The sequence below is a fragment of the Narcine bancroftii genome, chromosome 10 (assembly GCF_036971445.1).
Source record: "Narcine bancroftii isolate sNarBan1 chromosome 10, sNarBan1.hap1, whole genome shotgun sequence".
In the NCBI taxonomy this organism is placed as follows: Eukaryota; Metazoa; Chordata; class Chondrichthyes; order Torpediniformes; family Narcinidae; genus Narcine; species Narcine bancroftii.
Genome location: NC_091478.1, coordinates 101,639,101 through 101,655,093, shown reverse-complemented (window position 1 = coordinate 101,655,093; position 15,993 = coordinate 101,639,101). Strand labels below are relative to the sequence as shown.

The 15,993-nt window shown below is 42.1% G+C and overlaps 1 protein-coding gene across 32 annotated transcripts in view; it reads right to left on the bottom strand.

The window, feature by feature from the left end:
• Positions 1 to 15,993, bottom strand: part of LOC138745038 (transcription factor Maf-like) — a 374,863-nt gene that overhangs the window by 15,516 nt on the left and 343,354 nt on the right. Inside the window, exon 3 of one of the 32 annotated variants that reach the window (XR_011345942.1) lies at positions 8,241 to 8,485. The exons of the other annotated variants lie outside the window; for them this stretch is intronic. The gene's annotated coding sequence lies outside the window, so the exon portion shown is untranslated. The remainder of the gene's footprint in view (positions 1 to 8,240; positions 8,486 to 15,993) is intronic. 32 annotated transcript variants of the gene reach the window in all.

Genomic DNA, 15,993 nt, shown 5'->3' with positions numbered 1-15,993 from the left:
GTTGACCATGAGACTATAGAACTTTGCCCTGAGAAAATAATTCCCCACATTCTTTAGCCTTAAAGCTATCAGATCTAAATTTCCGTGTGCGTAATCCCCCCTCAGCTCACCACCCATTATTCCTGGGTGAATCTGGCACTGTCTCCAAAGCCATCATGTTCTACAATCGGCAACGATTCACAGTATGTCCTGTACAGGTATTGCAAGACATCTTACCCTTTCGTTCCCTCTTGCAACAAAAGCTTATTTTTCTGATGGCTTGTTGTACCAATGTCATGCCAAGTTTGTGAATAAATGGTTAAGCTTCAGAAAGTTGCCAGGGAGAGGAGGAGTTGAGGCTGAGAGTATTTGTGACAGGGCCCAAAGGCAATGGAATTGCCATCTCAGTACTTGCCTGGAGGAAACTTTTATTCCTGCAGGCTGTTGAGAGTTTTGACAATTTCGAGAAGGGAAGGGGTTGAGAGAGGCTGTGGTGAGGTGGATCTCACTGTTACAGAACAAATGAAGGAACAGGTGCTGTGTTTCCAGTTATGCTGCTGAGGTGAAGCACTTCTCCACGGGCGTGGGCCATGGCTAGATCTGCAGGGAACATTGGAGGTGACGCCCTCGGAATAGAAAGGGAAGACAGCGTATCAATGGCTGCATTTGGGTGGGAAGGGGGTGCAACCAGATGTCCGGCAGCAGAACCAAGCTGAAAGTAAGGAATATGGTCCATTGTGATATGTAAACCGTGGTTGCCTGATAAAACTCTTCAAACAGCTGGAAATTATTGAAAGAAAATTTTACAAGTTCAGGAGTTAATCTTTGGAGGAAAATTTAGTATTATTTCCCCAGGGAATGTGCGAGTCAAATGCTTCAAGATATTGTTGGCTTTCTCCGATGATGTCTGGCATTCGTTCTTACATAAACCAGTCTTTGATCCATTGAGCCATTACTCCTGGATTTCGCTAGTTTTCTCTCGTACACTTTTCACCCCTGGCTTTGTCCAGCTTTGTGGGTCCTGGCACCTTGCCAATTGGAAAAAAAAATGCCTTTGACTTCAGTTATTTGGGCTTTTTAATCAAATAACTGAGGTAAAGTTTAAAAATAAATCTTCATCTTTTTTTCCAAAAATAAACTTAATTTTCCATGAAGTATTTACAAAAATGAAAACCATTCAAAGTCTTTTTATGTCCTTAGTGTCATATCCATCCATGTATTTTTTCAAAATACATTGTTACACTTGTTCTCTATTCAGCACCATTGCCATCACTCTGGAACATTGTTTCTACCCTCTGCCCACTGCTGCTTTAGGGGTTTTCCCTTCGGTCACAGCCCCTCAATGACCAGTAACGGAAGGACTTGCCCATAGCATCCTTGCCCACAACACCCTTGCATTGGCTGCACCAAGCCTCAGTGCATCCCTCACCACAGTTATCCTGGAGGTGGTAGATGTCCTTCACCTCAAATTTGAAGCAGTCCATCAACACTTTCCTGACAAAGAGGTCCTGGGAAAATGGGTTCCCTTCGCTCATGTCCTTCACCACCACCTGACAGTGTAAATATTCTTTGTCCTCTCAAGGACAGCTGGAAAAGACATTAGATTGTTCCCCCAATCAACATGAATTCACCCCTGCGTCAGCAGCCACCCCACACCAGACCATCTCTTCCACTCCAATGCTCCTCCCTGGTACCTTTATCTTCCCTCTTGATGCTACAGCTTTTCCAAGATCCAGTTAATCAGCTCACAGTGGATGAACTACACTTGAACTTAGCCAAAAGTTTGAGAAGCAAAACCTTCATCTGATTCTGGGGATGATGGGCAAGGCCAGCAATTGTAAAGGAAAATATTGATTTTGGGTGGTGTACCAAGTAATATCACCATATATTTATGGTGAGGTAGGATTCAGATTTACGAATTCACTTCCTCTTTTGTGGCTGATCAAAAGGCACATTAGTTTTCAGGGAATGGGACATCTGGGTGAGTGAGTCTCTACAGGGATTAATTGTCAGGTGCTAGGGGTAGGTGGTCACCAGTATAATATTTACCTATCATCTCTGCCAAGTATGTACAGCATTGAGGCAGATGAAAGGAAAATAATTGAATTCTGAGATTTTGTAGGAAAATCATTCTGGCATCTAATAGAACTTAGAACATTACAGCACAGTACAGATCCTTCAGCCCATGATGTTTTGTCGACCTACATAAACCTTCTCCACAACAATTTAACCCTTCCCTACAATCACCCATCACCCTCTATTCTCTAATATCCTTATGCCTATTGAAGAGTCTTTTGAATGTCCCTATTATACCAAATTCCACCACCACTTCTGGATAGACACCCACCACTCTCTGTGTAAAAATCTTACATCAGACATCTCATCTAAATTTTCCTCCTCTCACCTTAAACAGAGGTCTTTAGGTATTTGCTATTATTGCCCAGGGAAAAATATGAGCTGGCTGTCCACCTCTTATTAAGCCACCTCTCACCCTTCATTACAAAGAAAAAGGCCCTAGCTTTGTCAACCTTGTTTCAAAAGACATGTTCTCTAATCCAGGCAACATCCTGGTAAATTTCTGCACCCTTGCTAAAGAATCTTCATCCTTCCTGTAATATAAAGGGGTGCATGCATAGAACAATAAATTCATTTGTTCAGTGCCTGGACAGTGCCAATTTTCTCCAACAGCACTTCCCAATCTCCAAATCCCTACCACAGATGACAAAGCACACCCTGGTGGGGTGGCTCAGGTGTCCTCCCACATGTGTGGGAGGATAGATTAACTGGCCATTGCAAATATCTGCATGCGTGTAGATAAGTGGAAGAATTTGTGAAGACGAGATGAGGGAGTGTCGGGAGAATGGAAAGAGGAATTGTTCAAGATTGTTGTACTGCATATGTCAGCATATAAGACAGAAATTGAACCTTAAAAATGCCACACCAAAACTAGGTGTCATCATGTATGCTAAATATAAAATTTGAATCTTAATATCCTATGTTTTAGACTGTCCCTGATGGCGATGATGACACCCCAAAACACTCGCATAACTCCTACAATCATACTACTAAATATTTTTCCACTGAAACGTACGTTTGGGAAGATGGATTAATAATAATGCAATAAAAATGCATTATAGACCTGTCTAACATACCTTAAAATAACAGCACAGCAAACGAAGCTAACAGCCGCCATTTGCAACAGCTGAACAGTAAACAATCAGCCAGGGTCACAGGTTGCATTCTGTTTACACTGCCTCGTCAGGCCAATCATAATAAATCTCTCATTATGTTGCACTAGCTGAGAACATTTGATGTATATTATGGTAGGTAATTTACAGTATTTTGCCATTACTTGAAATGAACTGGGTAAATTTTAAATAACCAAGTCTGTGTTGCTTAGTAGTGTGCTTAACAGCATCACTTCACTGGCCAGTGGGATGGTTGATTAAGGACTATTGGGGCAGTACGTTCTCAGCAGTAAATACCAGACATGGGGTTGTCTTATACAGCGAGTATAGTGCAAAACCTACATTGTATTCTGGGGCTCTTCTTCTCCATCCTTATACACTGACATATATGGTAAATGGATAATAGATTTTGGCATTGAGGATAGGCCAAGGATTGGCCTGTCAGCTGCTTTTTTTTCCTCCAAGTTCACACCTTCCTAACCTCTAAATATTTTTGCCATTCTTTCATAGAACCTTGGAAACATAGAGCATCACAGCACAGAAAACAGGCCATTCTAGTCTGTGCCGAAACATCATTCCTCTAGTCTCATTGAGCTGCACCCAGTGCATAGCCCTCCAGACCTCTCCCATCCATGTACTTAATCTTAAGACTTAAGGGTGAGCCCGCATTTACCATATCAGATGGCAGCTCGTTCCACACTCCCACCACCTCTGAGTGAAGGTTCCCCCTAAACTTTTCCCCTTTCACCCTAAATCCATGCCCTCTCAATATTTATCTCTCCTAATCAACATTAATATGTCGGTTGCTTCCGCAAAACAGTGGGAGGCGACGATAGTCAGTTTATGTGATGGTGTGAGCTGAGCTCACATCTCTCTTGATAGACAGTTAACGTGAAATGGGAATGTAAAAATATGGGAGTATGGTGTGCAAAAACATTTACTCTGTCCATATTCCTCATAATTTTGTAATCCTCTGTCAAATCTCCCCTTATTCTGCTACAGTCCAAGGATTAAAATCCTGACCTTTTAATCTTTCGCTGTAACTCAACTCCTGAAGACTTGGAAACATTCTAGTAAATCTTCTCTGTAATTTTTCAATCTTACTGATAGAATTCCTGTAGTTAGGCAACCAGAAATGCACACAATACTCCAAATTTGGCCTCACAAATGTCTTGTACAACCTCACCATAATGTCCCAACTTCTATACGCAATACTTTAATTTATGAAGGCCAAGATGCCAAAAGCTTTCTTTACAACCCTGAGATGCCTCTTTCAGGGAATTATGTATCTGTATTCCCAGATCCCTTTTTTCCTCCACACTGCCATTTATTATGTGTGTTCTACCTTGGTTCGCCCTTCCAAAATGCAACACCTCACATTTATCTGCATTAAATTCCATCTGCAATTTTCTTGCCAATTTTTCCAGCTGGACCAGATCCCTCTGCAAGCTTCGAAAACCTTCTTCTCTGTCCAGAATGCCTCCAGTCTTAGTGTCATCAGAAAACTTGCTGATCCAATTTACTACATTATCATCCAGATCATTGATATAGACAACAATGGTCCCAGCACCAATCTCTGAGGCACACAGTCTTCTCCCATTCAGCCAATTTCAAATCCATTTTACGACCTCTCCATGGATATTTAGTGTCTGAAACTTCTAAATTAATCTTCCATGTGGGATTGTGTCAGTCACAATGTAGACAACATCCACAGCCTTTCCTTCATCCATTTTCTTGGTAACTTTCTCAAAAAACTCTATAAGATTCATTAAACATGACCTACCAAGCACAGAGCCATGCTGATTTTCCTTAATTAGCCCTTGGCTGTCCAAATATAAGATCTCTCAGAACACCTCCCAATAATTTACCTACTACTGACATCAGGCTCACCAGTCTGTAATTTCCTGATCTACTTTTGGATCCCTTTTTAAAGAATAGAACAACATGAGCTACCCTCCAATCCTCCAGCACCTCACCCATGGCTAAGGACATTTTAAATATTTCTGCCAAGGCCTCTGAAATTTCTACATTAATCTCTCTCAAATTCCAGTGGAATATCATGTCAGGCCCGGGGGATTTATCTACCTTTATTTGCTGTAAGGCAGCAAACACCTCCTCCTCTTTATATGTTTGATGTCACTACTGCTTGTTTCCCTTCCTTATACACCATGCAAGTTTCCTGAGTAAATACTGATGCCAAAAAACTGTTTAAGATCTCCCCCATCTCATGAGGCTCCACGCATAGGCAACCACTCTGATCTTCTAGGTGTAATCTTATACACCTTGGAACTCTCTTGCCATCAGCATGTGGGAATAACATCACGGTGGACACATTGTTTAAGAAGGCAGCTCTACAAGTGCCTTCCCAAGAATGGGTAACTAAGCCCAGATGAGCAAAAGAGTGTGGGCCGCAGTGTTCCTGAATGCGAAATAAGAAAAATGCACCATTGTCTCAGCTCAACCTTGACAAAATGCAAGTAGTGGAAGAATAAAAATAAATGTGCAGGGAATAAAGTTACAAAAATACAAATTGCAGGCTGTTGTGTCACATCAGACATACAGTAAATGCATGATATAGTGTGAAAGAGAAAATTACAGTTAAACAGTGAAAGGTATGATTTTTTTAGGAATGAGAAGTCTGTTCAAGAGACTGGTAACATAAGGAAAGAAACTATCCTTGAATCTGGTGGTGCATATTTTCAAATTTGTGTTTCTTCTGATGGACAGGAAAGGGGGGGTGGAATTGGAGAAGAGACTATGACAGGGGTGGGATGTGCCCATTAATATGTTGGCTGCTTCCGCAAAACAGCGGGAGTTGACGATAGTCAGTTTATGTGATGGTGTGAGCTGTGCTCGCATCTCTCTTGATAGACAGTTAACGTGAAATGGGAATGTAAGAATACGGGAGTATGGTGTGCAAAAACATGCTCTCCTGTGGTCGATAAATATTGGCACTGATTGACAGGGCTGTTGAAATTTATAACAGCCTTCATGACATCGCCAATCCTGTTCATTTCAACCATCCAATTACCCTCACTGCCCTTTGATCTTTTCTGCTGTTATCTGACTCTTCGTGAATCTCCCAGAGGAGGTCATAAGGGTGAAAGGGTTATCATATGAAGAGCATTTGACTTGATCTGTAATCATTGGAATTTTGGAGAATGAGGAGGGATTTCATTAAAGCATTTTGAATGTTGAAAGGTATGGACAGTGTAGATATTTCCCATGGTGACAAAGTCTCGGTCAAGAGGACACAACTTCAGGAGTGAAGCGCATCAGCTTAGAACAGGGATGCAGAGGAAATTCTTAATGGAGGCCATTGGGTGTATTTAAGACAGAGATTGATAGGTTATTGATTAGCTAGAGCATCAAAGGTTATGGGGCGAAGGCCGGGTAGTGGGGCTGAGTGAAATATAGATCAGCTCCGATTGAATGATGGAGCAGATTTGATAGGCTGAATAACCTATTTCTGCTCCTATGTTATGGTCCTATGGGAAAAAAGATTTTACCCTTGCACTATTATTTCAACTGTAATTCTCTCTAGTCTATCCACTATTTGCTTTACTGTACCAGTCCCAACTGTGTGGTTTTATTGATTTACTTATTTATTTGTTATTATTGCTTGCAAAAACAATGCCTTTAACTCTATCTATAGGAGCATCTAGGGTATGGCAGCCAAGGCACGTACCCTGTGAACCACTTGAAAGGGGGGAACTACTGCCTTCGCCTAGCCCGTCCCAGAGAAAGCCCGACATCTAACTCTGTGTGTGTGTGTGTGTGTGTGTGTGTGTGTGTGTGTGTGTGTGTGTGTGTGTGTGTCTGTGTGTGTGTGTGTTCCTCCCTGCCCTGGCCGGTTACCTTTGAGCACTGCAGAGAGATCGTAATCTGATCTGTTCAGCTCAGCGGCAGGAGGGAAGCTTCCTCCCAGGCGCTGAATGGATGGGGGTGGTGGCGCTGGAAACCTGCCCATGCTGCTGGCCCTGGCCGGATGGTACCTGGTAGGATGACCATTCAAGTTCAGTTCTCCAATGGGTCTGAGAATAGTTCCAGCCACGTTGCTGCCAAGGCAGGATGGCCAAGTCATGTCCTGCTGGCACCCCTGGGACCCATCCCCATGCCTTCTGCAAGATATCTGAGTCAGTGGTGAGGTTGTTTTTTTTAAGGAACAGGCAGAGTTCCATGTATCAGGATGTGGGCTTCGCTGTTGGAAGTCAGATGTATATTCCAGGCAGCCATTTTGTGCCATCATTTCCTTCAGGTCACTGTGGATTACGACTCCAAAACAAATTGCTTTCCTGAGACTTAGTAGTGGGAGGGAGGGAGAGCATTTGTCATGGGAATGACCTCTGTGTATTGGGGGTGGGGGGGGGGGGGAGGTGGGAGGGTGAATCTCTGGAGGTCAGTGACTTTTGAATTCACATAAATTCAGGTTCTGGCACAATTCATCTGGGCACTCCACTATTTGTGATGCTTGTGTACTGACAGCCGCAGATTGGGCGGGAACTGAGAGATGATAATGGTCTCTGTTGCTATTTCAGTGCCAACTCTGCATCTGGGTCATAGTCGCAGCTGTTTTTTGGTTCCTAGACTGGCAGCATTCTTTGCTGAACAGGTGGGTTATTGAGTCCCCCTGGATGTTTTTCTGGGTGTACATGTGTGAATTGAGTGTGAAATTGGGAGTGTGAGTGGATGTACACAGTCTATCTACACTGCTAAAAGTTTGGCAAACTTTGGAACAATCTGTTGGTAAGCTATGCTTATAGCAGAGGTTCTCAACCTCTTTTTCACCCATATACCAAACCACCTGTAACAAACCCAGAGGAGGAGGGGGTTGAGCTCTTCCAAGATAACCAACAGGAATTTTGTTTTGTGGGAACAAAATGGAGGTGGTAGGTTGCAGCAAAACCCATGGAAACAGGTGGCCTGTCAACATTTTGGGTCGGGACCCTTTATCAAGAATTTTGTTTCGTTTTGGTGGGGAATTATTTTTGCAAGTTTTTGCCTTTTTTGTTGTAAGTTGTACATCCTTACTTTACGCATTACATGCCAGAAATTTTGTTTTTGCTGCCTCACCAAGAACCATCTATAACAGACCCACAGAGCAGCAGGTGGTACGAAGAGCAGCCATTGAGAGAAGGTGGTTTATTGTATTTTCTGGTCTGAAGTTGGTGAGAATGAACATCCATTTTAAAATGGTTATTCCAAGGCACGGGATTTGAGAAGATTATTCTCCAATAATATTCCTGCTGATATCCCAGTGAAATCCTGTGTTCTTCGTGGTATCTCTCTTGAATAAAACAGAGCACGAATAGTCCTGCCTAAATGAAACATAAAAGATCCTGAGAGTAGGAGAATTTGCCTCAGTAATCTAGTATCTCAGTCTTCAAACTGAACCTTTCTAACTGCTCATTGCTGGGTTGTTGTTGCTTCTGCTGTTTGCTGCGATGGGACTCTGGTAGGGGAAGGTAGAGTTGACCGTCGCCAACCGGCCTTCACACACATTGATGCATGGGTGCGTCCCTCCCTTTCCCCGAGGCATGGGATCAGCAGAATGAAAGGACAAGAGGCACATCACAGAGAGAGGAGGTAGTGAGGACAGGGTAGGGAAGGTGAAGTGTATGGCAGGGTGGTGGCGAGCGATGGTTGTGGGATGCAGGTTTTTTAATGGGAGGGTGCAGTGCTTGCCATTGGTGCTATTTTCCCTAGATACACCACTGACTGAATCTGGTATATATGACAATAAAACAAATCAATTCAATCTTTATCTTTAGGCATTTGACTAATTCTCATTTTTTTTAAAAATACTCTTGAATCACATCTGTGTAAAAAAAAAATTCGGTTCATCTCATAGAGATCTATTGCACTCTCCCTCCCCAGTCTGAGGGATGGTTTGCCAAACACATGCTCATTAAGAATGTAAAGTGAGATGAACTTTCACTGGTGACTGAATATGAAAACATCGTCATGGAGAAACTATGAAGACAACTTGAAGAAAACCCATTGGTCCCGATTTACAACTTCTTTAAAGGCAGCATCCACATATACACAAATGCAGAGAGAATAAATGATGCTTTATTTGCCATCCTGTCCCTGGAGCTAGGCTGCTGTCGCTACTACAAGTGTCTTTCAGGGGCTGCTGTCGCTATTATACGTGTCTTTCAGGGGTTCCTTGCTGTTCCTGTTATTCCCTCAGTTACCACTAATACCACTGCTTGCACTGATAAATTTCGCAAGTGCTCAAGCCAGATTGAGTACGCTAAAGCATGATGAGCTGCCAGCAAAGTTGCTCCAATCTTCTCAGCTTTGGCCCCAGACACATTTGCAGAACTACCTGAGCCACCGACAGCCTCCCCTGTGTGGGGCAGAGGCCTCAATCGCAAATGGGATTTGTGACGTTTTCTGCCCTGGATTCACAATGTGGCTAAGCCTCATTGCCAGAAATGCTTGCGATCTTGGACCATTTAAATTTCTGCATGAACTAAAAAGTTTGGTTGGTGAGGCAGTTAGTGTAATGTCTTTACTGTACCAACGATCGGGACCAGGGTTTGAAGCTCGCCCAGTCCATAATTTGTACGTCTTTCCCATGCCAGCATGAGTTTTCCCCAGTGGCTCTGATTTCCTCCCACTGTTTGAAACATAGCGGGGTTGTAGGTTAATTGGATGTAAATTGGATGGCACTTATGGACTGAAGGCCTGTTACCATGCTGTATGTCTAAATATTTTTAAATTAAAAAAATGTAATCTTTCTTGTACTTCATCCACATGTAAACAGTTGGGGACACTTGCTGAGGTTATATTCTATGGAGGCTACCGGGCAGCTGACTCACTGCTGCTTTCTTCACATTGTGGAGTCCCAGCTGGTGTGCGTTTCATGCTCCCATATCACATTATGACCTAGAAGGACACCATTTTGGCTCATGAAGTCTATAAAAGCTCACAGATCAGTCCCATTCCCCACTATTATTTTCCCTGTAACCCCCTTCTGTTCACACTCTCATTACCAGTCCTCATTCCTTTCCCAAGATTCAACATCCCTGAGTTATAATGCCCAAAATAAGATGCCCACATGTCAACAGGAGTTTGTTGTCTTTTGTCTGAAAGGTCAGAGGTGAGATGCTGAAATGTAGGTCTACAGTCACTGAAATTCCTGGTATCACTATACATTGGAGGCATTGTGAACAGCGAGGAAGGCTTTCAAAGCTTGCAGAGGGATCTGGACCAACTGGAAAATGGGCCAGAAAATGGCAGATGGAATTTAATGCAGACAGGCGTGAGGTGTTGCAAGGTAGGACATACATAGTGAATGGTAGGGCACTGAGGAGTGCTGAGGAACAAAGAGATCTGGGAATACAAATACATAATTCCCTGAAAGTGGCGTCACAGGTAAACAGGGTTGTAAGAAAGCTTTTGGCATCTTGGTCTTCGTAAATCAAAGTATTGAGTATAGGAGTTGGGATGTTATGGAGAGATTGTATAAGACGTTGATGAGGCCTAATTTGGAGTATTGTGTGCATTTCTGGTTGCCAAACTACAGGAAGGATATCATTAAGATTGAAAGAGTGTATTCAAAATTATAAGGGGGATAGATAGAGTCAATATGGATAGGCTTTTTACATTGAGAGTGGGGGAGGTTGAAACAAAAAGGCATGGATGGAGAGTAAAAGGGGAAAAGTTTAGGGGAAAAATGAGGGAAAATTTCTTCATGCAGATGGTGGTGGGGGTGTGGAATGAGCTTCTGGCAGAGGTGGTAGAAGCAATATTTAAGGAAAAGTTGGACAGTACATGGACAGGAGAGATCTGGAGGGTTATGGGCCGAATGCAGACCAGTGGGACTAGGTGGGAGAAATTGTTTGGCATGGACTATACGGGCCGAACTGACCTATTTCTGTGCCGTAAATGGTTATATGGTTATATATGGTTATAGAGAAGATTTACTAGGATGTTGCTGGGTCTTCAGGAGTTGAGTTACATGGAAAGATTAAACAAGTTAGGATTATATTCCTTGAAGCGTAGAAAAGTGAGGGGAGATTTGGTTGAGGTTTACAAAATTATGAGGGGTATAGACAGAGTAAATGTGAGTAGGCTCTTTCCACATAGATTAGGAGAAATAAATATGAGAGGACATGGCTTTAGGGTGAAAGGTGAAATGTTTAGGGAGAACATTAGGGGGGACTTCTTCACTCAGAGGGTGGAGGGAGTGTGGAACAAACTGCCATCTGACATGGTAAATGTGGGCTCTCTTAAGTTTTAATAATAAATTGAATTGATACATGGAAGGCAGAGGTCTGGAGGCTTATAGATTGGATGCAGGTCAATGGGACTTGAGGAATAATATTTTGGCACTGAATGGCCTGTTTTCTGTGCTGTAGTGTTCTATGGTTCTATGATGTGAGTGACTTGGTTAACCGTCAGGCTGTTCTTTGCATCCTTTCTCATTCATAAATTTAAGTAGCCAAAATGTCTATATTTTTACCTAAAAATTGTGGTTTACAATTAATTTCTTAACATATCGGTTCTCCTAAAAGGGGGCTTTCCCTAACTTCAGAGTTGAGCATTAGTTGAGTAATACATCGCCTCAAACACAATGTCATAGCAGGAGTGAGACAAGACATCAATACGACAGCTCACCTCTTCATCTCCTCACAATGGTTAACAATGGGAAGTGTGGTAGGGATATCTAAAAATTGATAACAAAGGCCTTTTTTTGTGGTTCTACTAAATAAGAAAGGATGAGAAAAGAAGGCACAGATTATGTTATGCATTTCTTTAAGTTTATGCAGTGTAAGGCCTATGATCCTGTTGTTATAACACTTCCACGATTAACACATGTCCTTTTGATTGCTGTATATTGTTTTATTTGACTGATCCCAATATAATTAATGCATATCTCATGCGACTAACATGTATTTATCTGTGGATTAACATACACCTAACATATTTCCTTTCATGCGATGACATGCATCTCACATGAGACTAAAATAATTATTTAGCCCCAATCCTTTAATTTGAGAGCCAAGAGGTAGGACAATTCATCTTGCTCCCAATGTTGCAATCACGAGTAAGACTCACTAACAACTACATTTGTGAGGAGTTTGAAGAGGTTCAATATGTCACCAAACACTCTTGAAAACTTCTACAGGAATACCGTGGAGAGCATCTGGCTGGTTGCATCACTGTCGGGTATGGAGGTGCCAATGGTCAGGACTAAAAAAAAAACTCCAGAGGGTTGTTAACTCACCCTGCGACATCACGGGCACCAGCCTTCATTCCATCGAGGATATCTACAAGAATTGGTTTCTTAAAAAAGTGGCCTTCAAGGACCCCCACCACCCAGGCCATGCCCTCTTCACAACTTCTTCCCTTCTGCCATCAGATTTCTGAATGAACAATGAACCATAGACACTACCTTACTTTATATTTTCTTGCACTATTTTCATTTACTTATTTTGTAATGTTGTTTATTTAAAGGTTTGCACTGTGATGCTGTCACAAAACAATTAAATTCTGATTCTGATTCATGGCCATTCCTATTCCTGTTGCAGTTCATGTTCGAATAACTTTCACTGAGTGGAAAGAGATCTCCTGCTCCAGCGCAGTCCCCATCTACATTTACACTGACAACAGATGGGACCCTTTACCTTGCCCTTGGATCAGGGCATTTATACACAAAGCAATGGTGACAAGGCAGATGACCTGTGCCCCATTTACCTTTGCACCGCTCTACCAGTGTGAAAACTGGTTCAGTCATGGCAAGCCAATTCCATCTTTGCCTGCTGCAGCTTATTGCCAACGATGGGTAGTCATTCAACAAAGCAAGAGGAAAAAGAAAACAATTCTTGAAGTAAACCGAAAGAACAAACTTTGCAAAGAATAGCAACAAGGTAGAAATGAGTACTTTGGAAGGAACTTTCATGCCTAACCCCTTCCACCCATTTAACATCATATCAGCTCGTAATAACAACATCTAGCCCTTCTAACTCAGTATCCTGAGTTATTTTGAATGGGCATTATCAGTTGAAGTTAATTCAGATGCAGAAGAGCTCATTCAACCATACCATGACTCAACTATTTTTTTATGATAATATTTATTTATTTTAATATTTGTAAGTACATACTGTGGATATGCATCATTTGTCTGTACGTGTGTTTACAGTGTGTTGCACTAGAGAATGCTGTTTCGTCGGGGGCTACTTGTACAATCGGAAGATAAATAAACTTGAACTTGAAAAGAGGAATTATTAAGACAGGTAATTTATATTAGGACGGCTTGGACATCTGGCCCACTGAGCCTGCTCCACTATTTAATAAGATCACAGCTGATCTAGCTGTGGTCATAGTTCCACTACCAGCCTTTCTCACTCATCCCTCAATTTTTTTACGATGCAAAACTCAATGCAACAGTGTCCTAAACGGAGGTAAGAAACAGGTGAGGAGGTTTGATCACTGTATAGTGGAGCAAAGTTGCAGGGTTGGGAGAATGTATTCTCAGTGGCTTTTTGACACTGGAGATGATAGCAAAAATGGGGAGGGTCCATTCTGTAGCAGGACTTGAACAGGAGAATGATCATTTAAAAAATAACCTGTCAGGCCCATGACTCCATTACCTGACTGAATCATTTGGTTTATTAAATCTGTAATGAGTATTCCCATCAACAGCCCTCTGGGGAATTGGATGATAACTGCAAGAAGAGTGTGAGAAGCAAGAGAGAATTAAATGTCCATTCTTCCAAGGTTTGCACAGACAGTTACGTTTTAAGATGCACTGTCCATCAAATCTTGATCTTAAGAGTGTTGGCATACTGCAGCCCCACACAGCACTCTGCTCACCATACATTATATTAAGCATTTAATATGGAAATCAGCTTGTCGCAGGGAAGCTGAGACCAGAAAAAGTAATTTAGACTCATCATTTGGGGGAGGGGAGAAAATAACAAAAAAAGGATTGGAATGTTCTGTGAGAATTCACAATTTTCTTTTCCCCACATTCTGCTCCCTGGCTGGTGCCCGTCAAGAATTAGAGAAGGTTAAGAAAGGGACAGCAAGAGTGAATCAAATGGTAATGTAATACAAGCTTTTCAACAATGTCCCATGTTCAAGGTCAGAGGCCAAGATTGGATTTGCATGAGTCCACATACTGGTAATTTTCGGGGCTTTTGCACAAAATGCATTTTATACACCAGGGAGAATTGCAATCTGACTCACCCTTTTTGAATAATGATTAAATAATTACCTCTTTAAACACAAGTGTCTAGATCACTGGGAATTGAAGTTGAAGCATTCAGGCATTAGGTAGCAGAAGCCCACACTGTTTATATTCCTCAACTGGGGTATGGCACCATCCTTTCCTTCTTCCTTCTATTGCCTGCCAGTTCTTCACATACAGAGCAGGACATGGTGACCAACGCTTCATAAGTTTGGCAAAGTGGTTCTCCCGAAAAGGGCGTTAGATCACAATCAATATTATGGTCCAAGACTGATCTCCCACAGGCACTGGTGATAATCGGAGACCGCCAGCAACTAATCCAGGCTGGGGCTGGATGATTCACCTTGGATCTGGGATTGGACAGTGTGAATAGATTTATTTTTAGATACCACATTTAATTTGTTTTCATTTGACAGGAGCAATCCAGTTTTGTGTTGAATATTGCCCTAATTCATTTTCTTTTGCCAAGAATGCCCTGTAATAATTTACAGAGTGAAAATGACATTTAGATTCATGGTTATCAGGATGGTTTGCTAATTTTATAGAGGACTTGTCCCATTATATTAATTCTCCTGAGCTCAAGAGATGTCATTTTTAAAGGCCTTGTTTCATATTGGTCAATCGGAAGAACTATTTTCCAGAAATTTAAGGGCCTTTTCAAAAATAGTTCGAAGATTGTGTGGATCAAAATCATCAAGATTGGAAGGCAATCTGATAAATTTTATTTGCCGAAAATAATTTGTAATTTCGTGCAATTTGTAACTCTTCGTAAGAAGTGAGGGATGAAATAAAGTGCCCTTTCCTAAAGTAAAGTTCTTGAAAAATTGATGTCAGGATGAAGGAGGCAGAGGGTCTCCTTGGAACAGAGAAAAGACAGGGTTCTACAGTAGGGAAATTCTAGTCAGTTATTGTGTTGGCACAACACTGTGGATGAAGGCATGTACTGTGCTGTAGATTTCTATGCTCTATGATTCAAGGTTCCCTTATTGTCATGTAATAGTACAGACCATGTAATATTACACCAAATTGCCTTCTGCCTGCTGTAAGTCAGACAGAGAGTCACCATTACTGTCACCCAGCAGCCCTTAGAGTATGAGAGAAAGAAAAGTAAAAGAGAGTCCCTTCAGAATCATTGAGTGTCCGTCGATTTGCCCGAGCGCTCCCGCAGCCTCCGCAGCTGCACAGATCCATGTTCGATTCTTTGGCAATCCAAGCTCCAGTTCCAAACTTCTGACACAATCAGGAAGTCTTCAGCACCCGAGTCACTTTCAGAAGCCTTTCTTGCCCTTAGTCATTAAGAAGTGCATTTCTAAAGGAACCCTTTCATTTCATTGAGAGGAATGCCACTGAGGGAATGATCCTTCAACTTGTTTTTATATTTCCAAATCGTTGGAAGATATTACAAAAGCAATGTCCAGGCGCTTGTCAGATTTTAAGGAATGTCTTTAAGGAAGTACAAGGGAGATGGAAAGAGATGAAAGTTGAAAGCTTAATCGTTGAGGCGCTGTGGTAATACGACCACCATCCTACTGCAGGGGGCAATCTCCACCTGGCCAGTTGTCAATCAGCCGACCCAAATATAGACCTGAGCCGGCCCCTCCTGAGTCAGTCACATGGGAGCCA